Source organism: Agelaius tricolor, unplaced genomic scaffold (assembly GCF_023055355.1).
Source record: "Agelaius tricolor isolate 1412-34295 unplaced genomic scaffold, bAgeTri1.0.p SCAF_18, whole genome shotgun sequence".
Taxonomy (NCBI): domain Eukaryota; kingdom Metazoa; phylum Chordata; class Aves; order Passeriformes; family Icteridae; genus Agelaius; species Agelaius tricolor.
Window position 1 is genome coordinate 2,086,960 of NW_027269278.1, and position 21,279 is coordinate 2,108,238.

The following is a 21,279-nucleotide window of genomic DNA, read 5'->3' on the forward strand; positions in this document are numbered from 1 at the left end:
CGAGCCCTGCCAATTACAGCCGCAGCTTCCCCACCCTCCTCCTATTACACTCACAGCTTCATTATTCTAATTAAGCCCAACAAGCGGAGCCCTCCCTTTTGCACTGGTGCTGCACGGCCCTCGCATGCAGTGCTGCAGCAAAGCCCTGCCTGGGGCAGCTGTGCTGGGTGCTGGCATCGTGGGGATGTCCTCAGTCCCAGCCCCAGTGCCTGTTTGGCAGCAAACCTTTCAGGGAGCTGTGCTGCAGGCCAGGCTGGCTGTGATCAGCTCCCTCAGCTCCCAGAATTATTAGTCAGGGGGTCCTTCAAAGCTGCATTGCATTTCTACCTTTTTAAATTTTTTTAAAAAAATTTCTTTATTTGTTTTAGGCTGTGCCTTCTGCCCCAAAGAGAGGGGGGAAGGTGGCACGAACCCCTTGGGAAAGAAGGGATTTGCCTCTCTCCTGAAAGGAGCTGTGCTGAGGTGGGGTTGTATTTTTCTTATTTTATTACAATAAAATATTACAATATTTTATTGTAGGGACTCTGCTACATCCCTAAATAACAACCCCAGCCTCCCAAATTTTCCTCTCGATAGTCCCTGCCTTGATGTTTTGGGCAACAAGTGGTCACAAGCCAAAGAAAGGTTGGAGCAGCACCTCAGCCATGGACTGGGAGGTGGAGCAGAGCAATCCATGCTGGAATTAATGCACTTCATAACAGCTGGGGGTTCTGTGCCCTTAAATTGAATATTTTTTGGCACAGCAGGAGTGGGTTAATCCCCCTTTTTCCTGGAAGGGATGGATGAGGGGATGCAGGGGACATTGGGAACAGGGCAGGACCCTGATCCCTGCATTGAGGCACAGGCCCCTCTCCTTCCCCAACACCTCCAGCTCCAGGGCTGGCACACAGGACAGGCCAGCAGCATCTGAGCCAAACCCAAACAGCTGGGTCTGCTGCAAGGGCTGGCATGGAGGAGGCTCAGGGCACGGCTGTGACAGCCACGGGCACCCCAGACCCCTGACTGGGATCTCTGACCCAGCCGAACTGCGGCAGCAACAACATCTCCCAGGAATTCCACCAACAGCATCTCCCAGGAATTCCAGCAACAGCATCCCCCAGGAATTCCAGTAACAGCATTTCCCAGGAATTCCAGTAACAGAATCCCCCAGGAATTCCAGCAACAGCATCTTCCAGGAATTCCACCAACAGCATCCCCCAGGAATTCCAGCAATCCGGGGCTCGGGGGGCTGCAGATCCAGCCCTGGAGGGAAGGGAAGGGAAGGGGGAAGGGAAGGGAAGAGGGAAGGGAAGGGAAGGGAAGGGAAGGGAAGGGAAGGGAAGGGAAGGGAAGGGAAGGGAAGGGAAGGGAAGGGAAGGGAAGGGAAGGGAAGGGAAGGGAAGGCTCCTCTGCAGATCCCGGTGCCGCAGCCCTGCTCTCACTCGGGATTTGCTGCCCTTTGAATCCCTGGAATTGGTTGCTCTCAGCGTTGCTCTGATGAGCTCAGCCAAGAGATGGAAGTGCTGGGAGGGAGCCAGAGCAGAGCCTGCTCCTGCTCGGGGTGGAGAAACAGCAGGGGTATTTCTTCATCTCTCCTCCCTCTCTGTGCTCTGTGACACAGAGCAGCCTCTGGAAAAGCCTTTGGAAACCAGGGGCTGCTCTCTGCCTTTACATAGGCTTTAATTTTTTCACCCCTCCCCAAATTTTAAGTCACATTTCTCAAAAAATTTAGTCTCTAATTCAGTTTTAAATTTTCTAAACAGTCCTGATTGCATTTTATTTGTTATTTCCCCAGTGCCTCCTCTCCCACCATAGCTTGGAGTAGAAGCAGGAGGCTTCCAGGCAAACTGGGAATGGTTTTTGTGACTTAAATTCAGAATATCTTGAAAAAAATCCCAAAATTTCCCCCAATCAGCTGCTACCCAGTTCTCTCAGATGCCTTCACTGAGTGCTCTGAGCTTGAAGTCCCACTTTCCTTGACTCCTGATGTTCCCCATTCCCTGCTCTTCCCTGCCACCACTTTGGAATCATCCCTGCACATCTCCTGGTCCCTCCCTGAGCTGTGGCCACACCCCCAGGGGCCTCCTGGTGTAAATCCCTGCCTGGGGATGGGACACCGGGGTCACAGGATGGAACACTGGGGTCACAGAGTGGGACACTGGGGTCTGGGGATGGGACAGTGGGGTGTCAGGGTGGGACACTGGAGTCACAGAGTGGGACACTGGGGTCACAGGGACACTGGGGTGTGGGGATGGGACAGTGGGGACAGAGGATGGGACAGTGGGGTCTCAGAGTGGGACACTGGGGTGTCAGGGCGGGACACTGGGGACACAGGATGGGACACTGGGGTCTGGGGATAGGACACTGGGGTCACAGGGTGGGACACTGGGGTCTGGGCATGGTACACTGGGGTCTGGGGATAGGACACTGGGGTCTCAGGGTGGGACACTGGGGTCTGGGCATGGTACACTGGGGTCTGGGCATGGGACATTGGGGTCACAGGGTGGGACACTGGAATCTTGGGGCGGGACCTGTCACCTGCCTGGCCAGGTGACCCCCCGGAATTGCAGCTGCCTGGCAGGTGGGAGGGGGAGGCAGCAGCAGAGCCACTTTGGCTCTGCCATTGGGAGCATTTTCCCCATGAGTTATTGCCAGGTTAAAGGGTTGTGATAGTGCCAATATCCCGAGCTGGGTTATTGTGTTATTAATGTGTGCCTGTCGCTGGCCATTAGCGCTGTGATCAATCCCAGCTGACAGGGGCTGCTTAGGCTGTCACACTTTGTTTTATCTGCCATCCTTAGACTTTTACTAACTCAGAAATTGCTAATCCAATCTCCTCTAACCCAGTTAGGGGAGGACATTGTCTCTGTGCTGCTCAGACGCCGGAGCTGGGCCCGGGCAAGGACGTGCTGCTGGCAGGGAGGTGGCTCAGGGGTGACAGAGCCAGCTCCTGTTCCTCATGGAGTTATGGAATGGCCTGGGCTGGAAGGACCTTAGAGATCATCTCATCCCACCCCTGCCATGGCAGGGACACCTCCCACTGCCCCAGGCTGCTCCAAGCCCCAGTGTCCAACCTGGCCTTGGGCACTGCCAGGGATCCAGGGGCAGCCACAGCTGTGCCAGGGCCTGCCCACCCTGCCAGGGAACAATTCCTGATTCCCAATATCCCGTCCATCCCTGCCCTGTGGCAGTGGGAAGCCATTCCCAGTATCCTGGCACTCCATGCTCTTATCAATTGTCTCCATCTTTTTATTGGCTCCTTCATGGCCTCACCGCCCTCACAGGGAAGAATTCCCTCCTGGTCAGGAGAACTTCTTGCTTTGCCCTTTGGTACTGGCTGAATTCCAGGTGTGAGTGGCTGGGGAGGGAAGCACAGGGTGGGCAGGCTGGGGGTGTCCAGGAGCTGGGAATGGTGTGGATGAGATTGGAACAATGCTGGAATAACGCTCTGCAGTGGGTGAGAGGAGCCTGGGGAGCTTCCCAAGGCTGCTAGCCTTTGGGACATGTGCCATTCCCACACATCTGTGTGTGTGCCATTCCCACACATCTGTGTGTGTGCCATTCCCACACATCTGTGTGTGTGCCATTCCTACACATCCCTGTGTGCCACTCCTACACATCTGTGTGTGCCATTCCCTCACATCCCTGTGTGTGTGTGCCATTCCCACACATCTGTGTGTGTGCCATTCCCACACATCTGTGTGTGTGCCATTCCTACACATCCCTGTGTGCCACTCCTACACATCTGTGTGTGTGTGCCATTCCTACACATCTGTGTGTGTGTGCCATTCCTACACATCTGTGTGTGTGCCATTCCTACACATCCCTGTGTGTGTGTGCCATTCCCACACATCTGTGTGTGTGCCATTCCTACACATCCCTGTGTGCCACTCCTACACATCTGTGTGTGTGCCATTCCTACACATCCCTGTGTGTGTGCCATTCCCACACATCTGTGTGTGTGCCATTCCTACACATCCCTGTGTGTGTGTGCCATTCCCACACATCTGTGTGTGTGCCATTCCTACACATCCCTGTGTGTGTGCCATTCCCACACATCCCTCTGTGCCATTCCTACACATCCCTGTGTGCCACTCCTACACATCCCTGTGTGTGCCATTCCTACACATCTGTGTGTGTGTGCGTGCCATTCCCTCACATCCCTGTGTGTGCCACTCCTACACATCTGTGTGTGTGTGCCATTCCTACACATCCCTGTGTGTGCCATTCCTACACATCCCTGTGTGCCATTCCTACACATCTGTGTGTGTGTGCCATTCCCACACATCCCTGTGTGCCATTCCTACACATCTGTGTGTGTGCCATTCCCACACATCCCTGTGTGCCATTCCTACACATCCCTGTGTGCCATTCCTACACATCTGTGTGTGTGTGCCATTCCCACACATCCCTGTGTGCCATTCCTACACATCCCTGTGTGCCATTCCTACACATCTGTGTGTGTGCCATTCCCACACAACCCTGTGTGCCATTCCTACACATCTGTGTGTGTGTGCCATTCCCACACATCTGTGTGTGTGCCACTCCTACACATCTGTGTGTGTGCCATTCCCACACATCCCTGTGTGCCATTCCCACACATCCCTGTGTGTGCCATTCCTACACATCTGTGTGTGTGTACCATTCCCACACATCTGTGTGTGTGCCATTCCCACACATCTGTGTGTGTGCCATTCCTACACATCTGTGTGTATGCCATTCTCTCACATCCCTGTGTGTGCCATTCCTACACATCCCTGTGTGCCATTCCCACACATCCCTGTGTGCCATTCCCACAAATCCCTGTGTGGCATTCCTACACATCTGTGTGTGTGCCATTCCCACACATATCCAGGTGCTGATCCAGGAGTTCTGCTGCAGTTCCATCCTGTTATAGATACATATTATAATATTGGCTTTTTGCAAATAATAAAATGGTTTATATATGTGTTGTTAAAGTACCTTTGTTATAAAGATGTAGTTTTTATGTCTGTTGCTCATTAAGCTCAGTGAAATGGCTGATTTCAGTGTGCTTGTGTTAAATGCCTGCTGGGATGGGATCACACCCAATGCACACAGGATGGGGACACCTGTACAGATCTGCCAGCCAGCAGCACTCACTGGCTGAAGGCAGAGTGGGCCAGGGCACAAAACTGGAGTGGATGAGAATGGACTAAAGTCACAACCAAGGAATCCTCATGCTCTAAAAAGGCAGATCCAAGGAGCCAGGCCTAAACAATTTTTGGAACATGTAAACTAGTTTGGGGAAAAGTCTATTATGCATAAGGGTCAATGAATATGCAGAGACTGATGTAATTAAAAGGTGTTTAAGGGTGTAATCCCCGAGGACAACAGTGTGCTCTTGACTGAGTGCCAGGATGCACCCTGCCATAATAACCTTTGCTCTGTGCTCCTTGTCTCCCATTGTCCTTTATTATATTTTTTAAATGTTCCCAGGAGAGTGGCCGTGTTTCTCACAGTGCTCACTCCCAGCTGCTCTCTCCATGGCCTTTCCTGGCCAGGCCAGTTTTGTCCCCTGTGCTCCTGCAGCCAGGCCCAGGCTAACCCTAACCCTAACCCCGTGCTCAGCCCCAGAGTGTCCCAAGTCTTGCAAAAGGCAGCTTATCAATAAATGATAACAATTCCCAAGGCAGCTTATCCATAAATGATAACAACTCCCGAGGCAGAAAAGCAGGAGCAAGTTCCTGAGTCGCTGGTACAGCCGGGAGAGCTCCCAGAGGGCGGCAGGGAGGGATGGTGGCTGTGCTGGAGCTCTGGGTCTGGCAGGCAGGGGCTCATGGGGCAGAGAATTCCCGAATTCCTGGCAGGCAGGGTCTCATGGGGCAGAGAATTCCCGAATTCCTGGCAGGCAGGGGCTGTGTGTGCAGGCAGGGATGGTGTGAGGGGAGGGCAGCAGGGTGGGATCGGCTCCAGGCGAGCTGTCAGCAGCACCAGGGACAGCGCGGCCTTTCCTCCAGGCCTCCCTGCCGATCCCCAGCCCTGGTTTAGATTTCCCCACCTCAGCGAGGCTCGGGGGAGCAGCTTTGGGTGCTGCCAGGGACAGTCCCTGCCCGCTGTCATTCCCAGTCCTGGTGGCATTTCACAGGGACAATTCCCCTCAGCAGTGGTGGCCTGGTGACCCTGCCCGTGTCTGGTGACCCTGCCTGTGTCGGGTGACACCGAGTGAGGAGCCAGCACCACCCCAGGGTGCTGCTGCATGGACACAGCACAGAAAGGACAATGTGGAGCTGCTGGAGCAAATCCAGAGAGGACAAGGAGATGTTCCCAGGGCTGGAGCCCCTCTGCAGTGGAGCCAGGCTGGGAGGAGAAGGATCCAGGGAGAGCTCAGAGCCCCTGCCAGGGCCTAAAGGGGCTCCAGGGGAGCTGGAGAGGGACTGGGGACAAGGGATGGAGGGACAGGACACAGGGAATGGCTTTAAGCTGAAGAAGGAGATATTTACATGGGATATTGAGCAGGAATTGTTCCCTGGGAGGGTGGGGAGACCCTGGAACAAATTTCCCAGAGAAGCTGTGGCTGCCCCTGGATCCCTGGCAGTGTTCTAGGCCAGGTTGGACACTGGGGCTTGGAACAACCTGGAATAGTGGAAAATGTCCCTGCCCATGGCAGGGGGTTTGGAATTAAATGACCCCCTAAGGTCCCTTCTAGCCCAGACCATTCTGTGATCCCGTGGTGATATTCCAGTGAATTATTAGGAAATGGATAATGCCACAAGAGCACATAGACCCTGCAGGTCTGCCACAGCCTCAGCAGGAGGAGCAGGCCTGGAATGACATCCATTAGGGAAACAAACCAACAGGCACATTCCATTTCAGCTCCTTGAGTGATAATCTGTCAAAATAGTTACAGCTTGTGCCCTCTCAGGTTGTCAAAGTCTCACGTGGAGGAAAAGGTGCAAATCCCTTTGAAACTTGTGCAGTCTCTGCCATCAACAGCCACATCCAGGCATAGAAATGTTAAATATTCCAGAGGGGAGCAATTACAGCACAAGGTGGGGGTTTACAGCCTCCCACCAGTGCTTGGCACAACTAGGAATGTAATTCTTTGGGTTTTGGTGTTTTTTAATATCATGATGATGTGAAAACTGAGAATTTCATGTGAAAGGCCCAGATCATCACCAGTGTATGAACTGAACTCATCCACGAGGCAAAGCATCAGCTGAGCATGATGTAATTTGTATTTTGGGCAACATTTACCCATTTACTCAAACTTGGACAGGGAGAATTCCCTCCTTTTCCCAAGCCAACGCACAATTCCTTTGCAGCATCATGGGTGTAAATAGAAAAAAAACAAAGAAATTGTAAAATCAGAGTATATTTAATAAACCCCAGACAAACAATGGGATTTCTCTGGGAGAGTGGAAAAAAATGAGCCTTTTGGGGGAGAGATCCACAGGATTGAGATGAGTGAGGGAAGGTCTGGATGTGGCTTCATCCTGCTCAGGGACAGAGCTGGAGACTACAGCAATTCCTCATTTTAGGGAGACAAAGGTGCCAACCTTCCCTCCTGCTGGGCTGTGCAGGGGAGCACCATTAATAATCCAACTCCTGAGCTCTATTCCCTGCAAAATTCCAGCTGTAATGACCAAACAGGCACCAGGTGACAATTCCCAGGAGCCCTCCCTGGCTGGGGCCGTTGTGCCTGGAGCCCTCCCTCTCCCTGGGGAGCTGAGGGAAGGATGAGCACACCTGCAGCTGCTCAGAAGGGACAACAAAAGGTCTTTTTTCCCCTGGATTGTGCAAGGTCTGTTCAGGAGAGCAGCTCTGGTGTCACTTTGGGTGTGACAGGGCCGCCCCGTGCTTCAGTCAACACCCAGGGCTAAGCACAGCTCAAGCCCCTGTTCCTGCAAGCTTTGAGAGCAGCTTAAACTGTTTAAGCAGCTGCTCTGCAGTTTAAGATTAAGCTGGTCTTTTGAGCAGCCTAAGCAGTTTAAAATACTCCAAAGGCTTAACATTAGAGCCAGTTTAAGTTGCTGTAGGGGCTTAAAGCAGGGATGTGCAGCCTGTATCTTCACAGGGTCTGCTACAGGACGGGGCTTTGTAGGCTCTGAGAAGCCCTGGGGATCAGGGCATGGATGTTTGCAGAGGGCACAGTCCTCTGCCAGCCTCTCCTGCCCTTCCTGCCCTTGTCCAGCCCGGATTTCTGGGGCTGTGCCAGCTGGAGAACACTCTGCCTTTATCCTGCAGCATCCCAGGACTTGCTCCTTCAGCCTCCCAGCCAAGGAGAAGGGGAAAACCAGCTCCAGAAACCTTTTTGTCTTAAACCTGGGGAAGGAAGGAGAGACCTCCTGCACTGAGCCCAGCCAGGATGGAACAGGAGATTTGGAGCAGCCTGGAAGAAAGTGCCACTCTCTGAGAGCCTGGCTTTGGGAGACCTTTAAAGCAGGAGCCCTTGGGATGCTGCAGGATGCCCTTCAAGGAGCAGGGATGCTGAAGGAGGCTTAAGCTGCTTTAACTGCCTCAGGATTCACTGCAGCCTTAAGGCCTTTAAGCCCTTGGGTGACACCCAGGGTTTAAGGTCTTACCCAGCTTTAAACGGGGCTTAAAGCCCTCTCACCTTCACGTGGGACACTTCCCTCCCTCCTGGACAGCTCCTCCTCCTGCAGGGAGGGCCTGGATCCAGCAGTGCCACCGGGAGAGGCCCCACAGCTCAGCCTTGCGGTGTCATTCCCATTCCTACAGCTCCAGGGAGTGGCACTGGGGCAAGAGTGGCACTTCCAGCTCCCCAAAAGCTTTTGGTGAAAGGCAAAGCTCTGGGCATGAGGAGATGAGGGCAGTGGTGTCACCTGGGAGACCTTCCCCTTGCTGCTGCTGATTGAGAGCATCACAGGGTTTTTTTGGTGTCAAACACATTCCCAGAGGGTTCTGTCCCCATTCCTGCAGGATCAGTGCTGGGATAACCCCCTGCTGCTGACAAGAACCTGTCTCTAATACTTTCCTTCCTGTAGGACACTTGCCCAAAGTGCAGCTCCTGGTTTGGGGTTTGTGATGCTGGCCTTGGTCCTGCCTGGGCTCAGATGGGAAGGAAAAAGCCCTCAGGGATATTTTAGTGTTCCTAACTCCTTGTGGGATGGCTGCAGAGCTCAGGAGCCCCCTGTGCCCTGGCTGTGCTCTGCACCTGCCTGTCCCCTGAGCCCAGAACCATGCAGGGCACGGGCTGAGCTGCAGAGCCTCGTCCCTCCCTGCACTGGAGATGGGCAATGCCAGCCTGAAGCCATCACTCTCCAGACTCCTCTGCCATGGAGAGGAGCACCTTCACTGCTGGGGACAGCCCTGGTGCCTGTCACCTCTGCAGGTGACCAGGGCTCTGCTGCAGTTTTTAATGCCATGGATGTGCAGCCCCTGCCAGACCTTCCTGAGATGCAGCACCCTGGAAAGTTGGATTCCCGCCATTGATAACGTTGTGCACACAAAAATCATGGGATCACTGAAGTGGGAAAAGCCCTCCAGGATCATCAAGTCCAAGCTGTGCCCCATCCCCACCTTGTCCCCAGCCCAGAGCACTCAGTGCCACCTCCAGCCCTTCCTGGGACACCTCCAGGGATGGGGACTCCAAACCCCCCTGGGCAGCCCCTCCCAATCCCTGAGCTCCCTTTCCATGGGGAAATTCCTGCTGTGCCCAACCTGAGCCTGCCCATGCCCAGCTGGAGGCTGTTTCCTGTCACTTGGACATCTCTGAGTAGCATGACGAGCAGCAGGATCCATAAAAATCCCTTTTGTTTGGGCATCTGGGAGGCTCCTTTTGGAGGCTGAGATTTCCTCCTGGTTGGGTTCTTCCTCTCTTAAAAACTCAGGTGAGAACTTCAGGCTAAGATACAAATTCCCGCCTTGGTGAGGGTGTGTCCCCAGCTCAGTGACATCCATCAGAGCCCCATTCCACAATTCCCACCCTGGGAAGGAGCAGAGGGGATCAAAGCAGGGAATGTGGCAGGGAATGTTTGGGTTTGCAGGTGCAGAGGGGTCCCTGCACTGTCCCATTGGACTGAAAGGGCTGCAAACCCCACAAACAGCCTGGGATGTGAGATCTGGGACACACAGCCTGGCCAGCTCTTGGGGTGGAAACCCCATGGACAAAAGGACCTCTCTGGATTGCTGGATGTTGCTTCCCTTCTTTTTGCAGACTTTGAAAAGGTTGTACCATTTTCCTCAGCACAGGAGCCCCTCCAGTCTCCTCTGGGAATGCTGTGGGAAATGGGGATGTGAATTCTGTTATCATCTGTCAGAGCTGGGGCAGTTCTCTGCTGTCCATGGGCAGTTTGTTCTTTCTCTCTCCCCCAGCCAATCCTCCCTGCAGGAGATCTCTGCTGTCCATGGCCACTGAGTGTCCCTGCAGGGCTGATCCAATTCCAGCATCCCATGGGGAGATGCTGCATTGCCCAGGGCAGGAGCCAAGCATTCCTCCCTGGATCCAATGGGAGCCTGGCACAGCCCAGCAGCCTTTGCCCAGTGCATTGCCAGAGGAGCAGCTTCTGCTGCCCTGCATGGCCAGAGGGAGCCCAGGCCCATCTGCAGCAGCCCTGGAGCTGCAGAGGAAAACTCCCCCCTTGTGCAGGATCCCTGCTCCAGCAGAGCCACAGCTGGCACTGCAGGAGGGCTGAGCCCCCATGGGATGGGGCTGTGCCACCCCCTGACACACAGGGGACAGGGACTGCTCTGACTCTGGCAGTGGTTTGGTTTTTGTTTGTGCTATTGCATTTGTATTTTTAATATTCCTAATAAAGAACTGTTATTCCTGCTCCCATATCTTTGCTTGAGAGCCACTTAATTTCAAAGTTATAATAATTCTTAGGGAGGGGGTTTGCATTTTCCATTTCAGGGGAGGTTCCTGCCTTCCCTAGCAGACACCTGGCTATTCAAACCAAGACATCCTGTTTTTCCAAAGGCACTGGAAGAGTTTGTGAATTCTGCAATCCTGTGTCCTTGCCACCCAAAGAGAAACAAATCAGAGCAGCTGTGAACCAAAATTGCTTCAAAAGCATTCCCAGAGCCCCCCTTTTTTTAGATGGGAACACAAAAACTGGGGCTTGCAAATCTGCACCTGGCAGGGGCCTCGTTTGCTGCTGCAGCAGGTGAGGCCAGAGGCCCCCTCTGACAAATGCCACGTTGGATTTTTCCAACCCATCTCCTTCTCCTGCCTATGGAATTTGAGCATGGAGCTCTCAGCCCAGCTGTGCCATCACAGAGTCCTGGGAGAAGCAGCTGAGTCAGGTCCAGATTGATTAGAGCTGGTTTTAAATTAATTTGACTGGGAGGGGCATGGAGGACCTCGGAGTCACTTCTATATTTTGATTTTTCACGCTGGCATTGTGCTCTTGATGTCACTGTTCCAACTGCTACACTTGAAAGTGCCCATAATATCCCAAAATGTCTTTGTTATCTAAATAAAAGGTTGCATTTCAGGTAAAAGAGGGGTTTAATAACCGTAATTTTCCCTTCACTCTGCTAATTTGGCCAGCTGAAAGGAACATCTTTTGTGCCGTGGGGCTGCACAGGAACATTGGGAGCTCCTGCCTCGCTCCCTATTTTTGCAATCCAAATTTCTCATTCAGGTGCCTTGGTGTGGATGGAATTTGGACTCCCAGGATTTTAATTCCTGTACTTTTAGATGTAGCTGCACCTAATGGATTTTTGAGGCAGGAGCATTCTGTCCATTCTCCACATGATTTGTGAGGTTTCTCAGCAGGATCTGGACCATTTTCACCTCTGGAATCCCCCTTGGAGGGGTGGTGAGGTGTCCCTGACACCTCCTCAACAAAGAGACTTTATTAGTATTGAAATCCTTCATCTGTTCTGTTCTGTTCACACCAATTTAAACCCAGACCTTGAGGAATACTGGGAAAAACAGGAGATTTGTCAGGGATTTTGCACCCATCCACCGTGGGCAGAGAAAGCTCGTTAGCTGCTCCCTAATGAGCCAGCCAGCAAGTCCAGGAAACCTGAGACTAAAAAGATGCCAAGATGGAGCAGAATGAAACATTCCCCTTTTCAAAGAGGGAAAATTGGGAATGGTTCAGCAGCACAGACACAGAAGGGCTCCATGTGATGGGCCCCACAAAATCTCCTCCTGTTTTCCCATTTTCCAGCTGCTCCCCAAGAGCTGCCACCAGCCCAGCTGCCCTCCTGCCAGGCAGGAGCTGTGGGAGAGGGAAAAAAAGGGGGAAATTGGATGCTGTGGCTTCCTGGGGTAGTTCCAGCCTGTTTTGGGTTGTTTTTAGGGTGTGACTGCTGGAAATGAGCTGCTCTAAGAGGGGCAGTTCCTGTCTGCTGCTGGGGAGGAGGGAGATGTGGACTGGGCTGAATGGGGTGAAGTTTTTCCAGGTGCCTGGGTTCTCCCATAGATTTTTCACCCTGTACTCTCCTTGATCCACAGAGGTGCCTCTGGGGACCACCTGGAGGTTGAGGCACCATCAGGAGGGTCCAGCTCCAGCACATTTGGGGTTTGCCCAGAGGAGCCACAGCCTCTGCTGGAACTTTCTCCTCAGCTGAGCTGCTCACTCTGCTCTGCATCCTTTTGGCTCCTCCAGCCCTTTTTTCTCATCACATTTCCCCATCTCTGATCCCTAGCCAGCACCACAGACCTGATCCCCCCCAAAACCTGCATACATGTCCAGCCTGGGGCAGGGCAGGAATGTGGGATCCATTGTGAGAAAAACCATCTCGCTTCCAAGAATTTAAAAGGTCTATTAAACCTTATCAAAAACACAACAGCAGGCTGAATAGAGAAAATATTACAGCACTGGGAGCAGAGGATTTTCCCCACCATGTGCTCACCCACACCATGGAGGTTTCACCTTTTAACCCTTTAGCCCCCCCAAAGTTCTGTCCATCGACTCCTCCTTCCCTGCCCAGGGGTGGAGATCCCTTCCTGACACCTGGATTGGGGCTCAGGTGCTGCCACAGGAACGAGTGACCCTCCCAAATGTCCCAAACCCAGGGCACCCCTGATAACAACACAAGGGGGTAAAACACAACTATAAATCCATAAAACTGCTCCTGGCATACACACAGGATATTTGCCTTTTAACTGTGAGGGTCAGCCATGACATTGCTCATCTGTCACAAACCCTTCCTGCCCTGCCTGTGGTGTCAGCTCCCATTCCAAGCTGGCTTTGGGGTCAGATGGGTTTCCCACCATCCCTGCTGCCCTGGGATGTGGTTGCCATGGCAATCCATGCCCGAGGTCCTGTGGGGAGCAGCATCCCCAGCTCCTTCCCTGCTCCTGCTGGACAATTCCTGCATCCCAGGCTGAGAGAGAACCCTCAGGATTTGCTCCCCTGCAGCCCCTGACACTTTTGTCACCTCCAGGCTGCTGCAACTCTGACACTGGATGAACCAAGGAGGGGCATTTTTGGCTTCCCAGAAATGTTATGGAGATATTATCTGACAACATTACAAAAAAACCCCTCATCCATGCAAACTGTGTGTGAAAAGAGTTTCTGAACCCATTTTCTAATTGCTCCCTGTCATTAAGAGGGATCAAAGTGAGCCTGAACCATTTAAAAACGTGTCTGGAGCCAGAGCCCATGAGCTTTGTCTCCTAACAGACATTTAATAGGTGGCTGATTAATATGAAAGTGCTGCTTCCTTCAAATATCAATATTAACTTGAACTTTGCCTTAAGTAAGCTGGAGCCTATATTTGAAAAAGTAATGTGTTAAATAAAAAGCAGTCACCCCCCACTGGAATCTTTTCCTTGGGCTCCTTTTTGTTCCTGGCCCTCAGGTAAGGACCTGAGCCCATTTTTCTGCCCATGGATGCACAAAGGGAGCTGTAAGTCCTGGGAAGCTGTAAATCCTGGGAAGCTGGATTCCCAGCTCCCGAGGCCAACAGTGGGATAAGAACACACAGGAATGGTTGGGCCCGAGTGATGAACAGAGCTGCTTCATCACCAACCACTCTGGATCCAAAAAAACCACTGCAGATATTCCATCAGGATAGAAATGACCCCAAAAAAGGGTTTGCTGAGCTGCCTGCCAGGGAAAGCTGCATTTCTGTGGCCCAAAATGCCTGATTTTATTCCCTTTTCCTGCCCCATCCCAGGATCCTTGCTGAGTGCTGCTGATTCCTTGGTTGTGGGATATTTTTCTCTGTTATTAATGAACTTCCAAGCCTGAAAATAAAACTGAAGGTGAGTATATGTGCATGGAAAAGAGCTGCTTTTAATTGGCTTTGGGTTGGTCAGTTTGTTGGAGGACAAACTCCAAGACCCTTTGTCTTCCAAGGAAAGGAGCTGCTGCAGCAGAGAATTGGGGGGAAATATGGGAAAAGGGGAGGGAAAATGAGCTTGGATCACTTCAAGGGGGTGAAATGAATCCCTGGGTGGGAATGAATCCCCCAGGCTGGATCTTTGGTGGCTGTGCTGTGGGCAGAGGAGCCTGGGCAGGTTCCTGCAGGGTTTAGGGATGGCAGCTGAATCCCAAGGCTGGGACAGCTCAGTGCTGGCAGCACTTCCCAGAAAACAGGGATTACACTTCCAGAATAAATCCTGCAGGGAATAAACAACTGAGTCCTGACTCCTGGGGAGCCCTGGCTGAGGGGGAATGGCAGGGTGGGTCCTGCAGCCTCTCAGGAGCATTGCAGGAGATTAAATTTGCTGCCAAATTGGATATCAGCCTAATTTGGGAAGGAATTGGGAGCTCTGCTGTAAGGATCTGAGGGGCAAGAAGAGGTTTTGTTCCATTTCCTTGGATTTTTCCACAGCAAATCAAGGAAAACACCTGGAGAGGGAACACCTTGCTCGGATGGGAGGGCAAGGCCAGCCCCAGCTGACCCAGGACAGCAGATCCATCACTCCAAACTCCCCCCAGCTCTGCACAAGGAGTACTGGGATGGTACCAGATAAATTCCCAAGCACTGGGAAGTTGGGAAAAGCTTTTCTCCCATCAGGGGCCTGGGGAGGGCAGCCACAAACAGGGGCTCAGTATTCCCAAATCCCAGAGCAGCTGAGCTTGGAGGACACCCCTGGAGATCACCTGAGGCAGAGGTGATCCCTGCACAGGCAGAGTCACCCAGAGCAGGTTTCCCACATCCAGGTGGAGTTTGGGAATCTCCAGGGATGGGAACAGCCTCTCATGGCCACCTGTGAACTCCAAGTGTTCAGTGCACTCCCCAATAAAATCTTCTCCCATGAGAGAACATTCCTGTATTTCTGTGTGTGCCTGCTGCCTCTTGGCCTGCCACTGGGAACACTGGGAGCACTGGGGACACTGGGAACACAAAGCTCCCACCAGCCTGTGGATGTCTCTTCTGAGAAATAATTTGTCCATCAGGTGTTTTATGGAATCATGGAGGGGTTTGGGTGGAAAGGACCTTAGAGCCCACCCAGTGCCACCCCTGCCATGGCAGGGACACCTCCCACTGTCCCAGGCTGCTCCAGCCCCAGTGTCCAGCCTGGCCTTGGGCACTGCCAGGGATCCAGGGGCAGCCACAGCTGCTCTGGGCACCCTGTGCCAGGGCCTGCCCACCCTGGGAGCAATTCCTAATTCCCAATATCCCATTTATTTATTCCATTTTCTGGCTTATATCCATTCCCTTTCCCTGAGGAACAGGACTCTCTGTCCCACCCGCTGCCCCAGCTCCTCCCAGCCACAGACAGGACACAGTGACCTCACTGGAGAAGTTTTCCTCCTGCACAACAATTCCAGGGCTTCCAGTGGTGGTTTCCTGCTGGAGTTGGGAGTGGTGTGATGCCCCTCAAAGGAGCTGGGATGTTTATCCAGGTTTGCTGGGTCAAAAACCACAGGGAGCAGCTGCCTGGAGCTGGAAGCTGCAGAGCCCAGCGTGTGATTCCCACAGGAATTTTGGGACAAACCCAGCCAGTCTGGCCATAAACCAGTCTGGTGACACACTTGTGGGATCTCCAGAGCCTGGGAAATCTCATGGCTGCCATGCAAAGGCAGAAGATGCAAATCCATGGCCAGGGGAGCAGGAGATGGGAGTCAAATGAGGGATTCCTGAGCCTGGAGAAGGAATTCAGCAGGTCTGGAGCCTCTCCTGCACTCAGGGCATGGATTGAGCCCTGGTGTCTCTCCTGGGGTCCAAGGTGGGAAGAGCCTGGGACAGGATGTGATTCCTCATGGGAATAGTTCTGGATGAAGCAGCACAAGAGTGCTCAGGCATCTGGAGGGGGTCTTCTGCACCCAGGATGCATCAAGACATTCCAGAGGAATCCCTCCAGGCTGGATTGCAGCCCTGGAGCTGTGGGGGCACAAATGCCAGTGGAGGATGAGGGGAAGGTGCCCTGGGTGCTGTTTGCTGGCACGGGGCCGCTGTGAGTGCAGCAATTGAAGCGTGTCAATAACAAACCAACAGAGCACTGCCAGCAGAAAATGGCATTTCAATGGCATTTTGTTGTAATAAAGAATTTCCATGGGAATACATTGATTTCAAGGAAAATTTAATTTGGGGAGAAGAAAGGGGAAAAAAAAGAGAGAAGACATTTTGTGAGCGGTGAAAGCTCGAGCACCTCTCTTGCAGTGAATATTTCATCTGTTGCTCCACAATTGACTTTATTTCCCAGCTCGTTCACCATCCTGCAGTTATGGAATTTGATGGAAGTACTTAGCTCTGATCCAGCCTCGACTTTTGGCAGCTCCTGCCAGATTGGAGGGAGCTTGCAGCAGAGCCAGGTGTTTCTGGTGGAGCTCATTTCAGATGGAAAACATTGCTGGGAAATGCACTTCCCTTGGGCTGAGCTGTGCTGTGGCAGCAGATTGAGGCCTCCAGAGCTCCTGAGGCTTTTTCCAGTCACAGAATCATGGAATGATCCAGGTTGGAAAAGACCTTTGAGATCATCAAGTCCAACCTCTGACCCCACACCACCTTCTCAACTAAACCATGGCAGTGAGAGCCACATCCAGGCTTTCCTTAAACAGCTCCAGGGATGGGGACTCCACCACCTCCCTGGGCAGCTCATCCCAACCTTGCTGCCTCCTCTGAACAAAGCATTACTTTGGCCACCTTGAGCTTCCTGATTATTCCTGGTTTTCTTCCTGCCCTCAGAGAAGCCCCCAGACCCCTCTGACAAATCCCCATCCCTGCAGCTTTTCCATGTGCTTCCCTCGGCTCTTTGTTTTTTCTCTGTCTTGGTTTGAACAGCCAGGTGTCTGCTGAGGAAGGCAGGAGCCTTCCCTGAAATGGAAAATGCAAACCCCCTCCCTAAGAATTATAAGTTATAAGTTATAAAAAGTTATAGTTTTGAAATTAAGGGCTCTCAGGCAAAGATATAGGAGCAGGAATAACAGTTCTTTATTAGGAAAATTAAAAATACAAATGCAATAGCACAAACAAAAACCAAACCCCTGCCAGAGTCAGATCAGTCCCTGCCCCCTGTGTGTCAGGGGGTGGCACAGCCCCATCCCATGGGGGCTCAGCCCTCCTGCAGTGCCAGCTGTGGCTCTGCTGGAGCAGGGATCCTGCACAAGGGGGGAGTTTTCCTCTGCAGCTCCAGGGCTGCTGCAGATGGGCCTGGGCTCCCTCTGGCCATGCAGGGCAGCAGAAGCTGCTCCTCTGGCAATGCACTGGGCAAAGGCTGCTGGGCTGTGCCAGGCTCACATTGGATCCAGGTAGGAATGCTTGGCTCCTGCCCTGGGCAATGCAGCATCTCCCCATGGGATGCTGGAATTGGATCAGCCCTGCAGGGACACTCAGTGGCCATGGACAGCAGAGATCTCCTGCAGGGAGGATTGGCTGGGGGAGAGAGAAAGAACAAACTGCCCATGGACAGCAGAGACCTGCCCCAGCTCTGACAGATGGTAACAGAATTCACACCCAGCCACATCTTGCAGCCCAGGACATTCTGCTTTGGGCGATGCCATCGCTCCTGTTGGTTGTGGAAGAGGAATTCCTGCTTTCCTTCTTGCTCTGGTTGAAGGATGGCAGCAACCCCCAGCCTTTGAAATGTTCTCCTGGCCTCTCCCAGAGCCACAGGGTCCTGGTAACTCCACATGCCCCAGGATGCAGCCCCCAGCCCACTCTGGCCATTTCCATGGGTGGATCGAGTGTTTCTCCATCTCCTGCTATGGAAACAGCTGGGGAAACACCCACTGTCCTCCTGGAGGCTCCCACGAGATTTTAGGGAGATAGAAATAAGCCCCAACCAAGCCAAGGTGTCCATGAACACCACCCAGCTTAGTGAGATTCTAAATCTCATCCCAGGAAAGCAGACAAAGACTCTGGATTGTAACCCTTGATCAGGAGAAAGGGCAGCCAGTGCATCTTGGCCATCAGGATCAGGGTAAGGGGATTACAGCACCTGCTCCAGTCTCTCTGAACTTCAAAGGCTTGTGGCACTCCAAGTTCCACATGTATCCCAGAGTAATTAAGGAAAGCAACTTTAAAAGAAATGAATTTGTGGGGCCTGAGGAGATCCTGGGGGGCTTCCTTGCTGGAAAAGCCCAGCCACCATCCCTGATGGGAGATTCAGGCTCCTGCTCCTGCCTGGTGCCTCATCCTGCTGGGTCTCCTCCCAGCTCTGCAGGTGGAGGGGTGAAGAAGGGGCCAGAATTCCTGCGGGGATGGCAGCTGGGTGGGTCAGTGATGCTGGAGCCCCTCTGGCCACATCCAAGATGCAGAGCAAACCTGGCAGGAGCAGTCATGGAAAAGCACATTTTGGGAGCTCAAGATGAGCTTTCCTGGAGCAGGAAGGTGGCAATGCCAGGACCTCTGGGACCTGCTGCTCTCCTGAAGCCTCTCCAGTGGTTCCTGGGATCCAGGATTCATCCCTGGGCTGGGAAAACAGCTTTTTCTGGATGGCTCCTGCTCTCCAGCCTGGCTTGCAGCAGGTAGAGGCAGCGTCCTGCTGGGCTCTCTGTGACTCACTGTGCCACCTACCTCCCCTGGAACAACGGGAATGTTTGGGCTTTAACGAGCCCTGGAAATTGCTTGTGGAGTATTGATTGGTGTCCAGGCTGCAAGGAAAAGGGATTTTCAGTCATTAGCTGGGAGATGGCAGGGCTGTGGGACTGATCTGAAAGCGGCACAGAAATAGGAATTATTCCTCTTGTTTTGTTTGGGGGTTTTATTTCCTTTCCACTGAGTCTCAGCTAACATTTACAGGAGCCCAGCCTGGATGCTGCTGCTGAGGGGGAGGTGTGGAAAAGCAGCACAGCCACACCTGAAACAGGAAAAATTGGAATTTTCTTATCTCATTCTCATCCAAATGACATCTGTGGGTGCCTGGAGATAACGGGTTCCTCCTTCTGTGCCCAGTAAGAGCAGACTGGTGCAACTGGTACCCCAGGGAGTGTCCCTGTGTCCCCCCTTCCTTCCCTCACTCCCTCCCTCCCTCCCTCAGGAATGAGTCATGGAGGGATCGTGTCCAGCGCCTTCCCGAGCACACACCTCACTCCAATTAGGCAGGAAAAATGTGTGGAAATGAAAGGAGCTGGGTGTAATTTCCAGCAGCTGGAACTTCCCTGCTCTGCTCCCAAGATGGTTGAATTCCAATCGATCTGGGCATGTGGAGCTCACTCTCACTCTGCACATCTTCACTTAATGCCTCCCAAAATATTTTGGTGCTGTCTGTGTGCCCGTGGTTCCCATGGGGAATGGCAGGGGCACAGGAAGGGCTTCAGTGTCCCCAGAGGAAACATTACCAACTCCTGTTGGCATTTTCAGCTGAGCATTCCCACCTCTGCCCGGCCATTTTGTGCTTTTTTTAGGATCTGCTTTGGATTCCCAGCAACAATTCTCCTCCAGTATTGACTGGTGCTTGGCATTTCATCCCAGAGGCTATGGAAAAACACAGGGACACAGAGCTGGTCTTCAGGACAGACCCAAATCTGCCATGAACAGGCAATTCCCAACTCCACAGGCAGCAGCTCTTCCTTAGGATCTGAGTTAGGGAGTTCAGGCAGAGCCAGGCAGTTTTCCCTCCAAGCCTTCTCCCACAGGACCCTGTGGGATTTCAGGGTCCCTTTGGAGCTCTGATCCAGCTCTGTGCCCCCTGGAACCCCCCAGAACCATCAGCAGGGGTGGGTTGCAGGATCCAGAGCAGCTTTGCTCCTGCAGTTCCCAACATTCCCAGAAAACCTGAGCTCTCTGAAGCTCCTCCAGGGCTGGCCTGGAGATCCCACCCCTCAAACTGTCCATACTTCTGGAATATCCACATCACCATCCCTCAGGAGTGACTCGGGGTGGCTCCTCCACCTACAAGAGCCTTTCCCCAGAGCACCCTGGGCTCTTTTGGGGAGGTGATTCCTGTTTCCCATTGTTGCTGGGCAGATTTGCTGCTCACACCTCCAGGCAGGTGCATTTCCAGCCTCTGCAGTTCTCAGAGCCTTCCTGCAGCACCCAAACCCTTCCCAGGGGGCAGCCAGGCAGTGCAGCCATCCCTGGGATGCACGGGGAGATGCAAGGAAGGGAGGAAGCCTGGGAGCTCCTCTCCCTCCCCGAGCCACGCTGCCAGGGCAGCCTTCAGTGAAATATCAATAACTCCTGGCTATCAAAAAAATAAATCCAGCCCAAAAGTGCCAATTCCAGGCCTGCACGTGCTCCCCCCCAGCTCCCCCTCAGCCCCACGATCGATCTCTGTTTAATTAAACCCTGGCAATGACTCTCACGTGGGGGCAATTCTGCTGACTCGGCCACTCGGGGATTTTTATGCATCTCTTTCTGCTTTGCTTTTCCATTAACTTATTTTTCCCTTTGTAATAAGGGCTTGTCAGTGTAATTTATCCAGCAGTGCAGGAAGCACGGCCAGCCCGGGGAGCCATTCACAGCTTGCCAGGGATAAACACAATTACACATTTTTAAATGTCAGCCTTCAGGAGAAGGAATGAAAAAAGGTAAACTCTATAAATTGCAGAGAGAGACACAGAAAGAGAGAGAGAGAGCTGCTCTCTCTTTGAGGAACTTCCACGTCCGTGGGCACGTCCTGCATCTCTGGGATGCAGAGGAACAAAGGCAAGGCCTCGAGGAATCCATAGAAAGTGGCAGCAGCTCTTGAGCATTGCTGTGGAGGGTTTTCAAAAGCAGCTGCTGAAGTGTGGTGGCCTGGCAAGTGTCCCCTCCTTGTCACCCAGTGCAGGCCAGATGCATGGGGAGAGCCCTGCTGCACCCTGCTCATCTCCCAGCAGCTGCTTTGATCTCCCTGCCATGAAAAGAGGAGAGTTCAGCTGGATTAAATGAGAGCCACTTACATAATCTGTTTAAAATTCCAGCAGCACATATCCAGGGAAAGGAGGAGAGCAGCCAGCTCGTGCTGCTGGCCAGGGGAGGCTCTGCTGCTGCTGCTGCCCTGCTCCTGCTGGGCTGGGCTGGGTGGGGAGCACCCCAGGGACA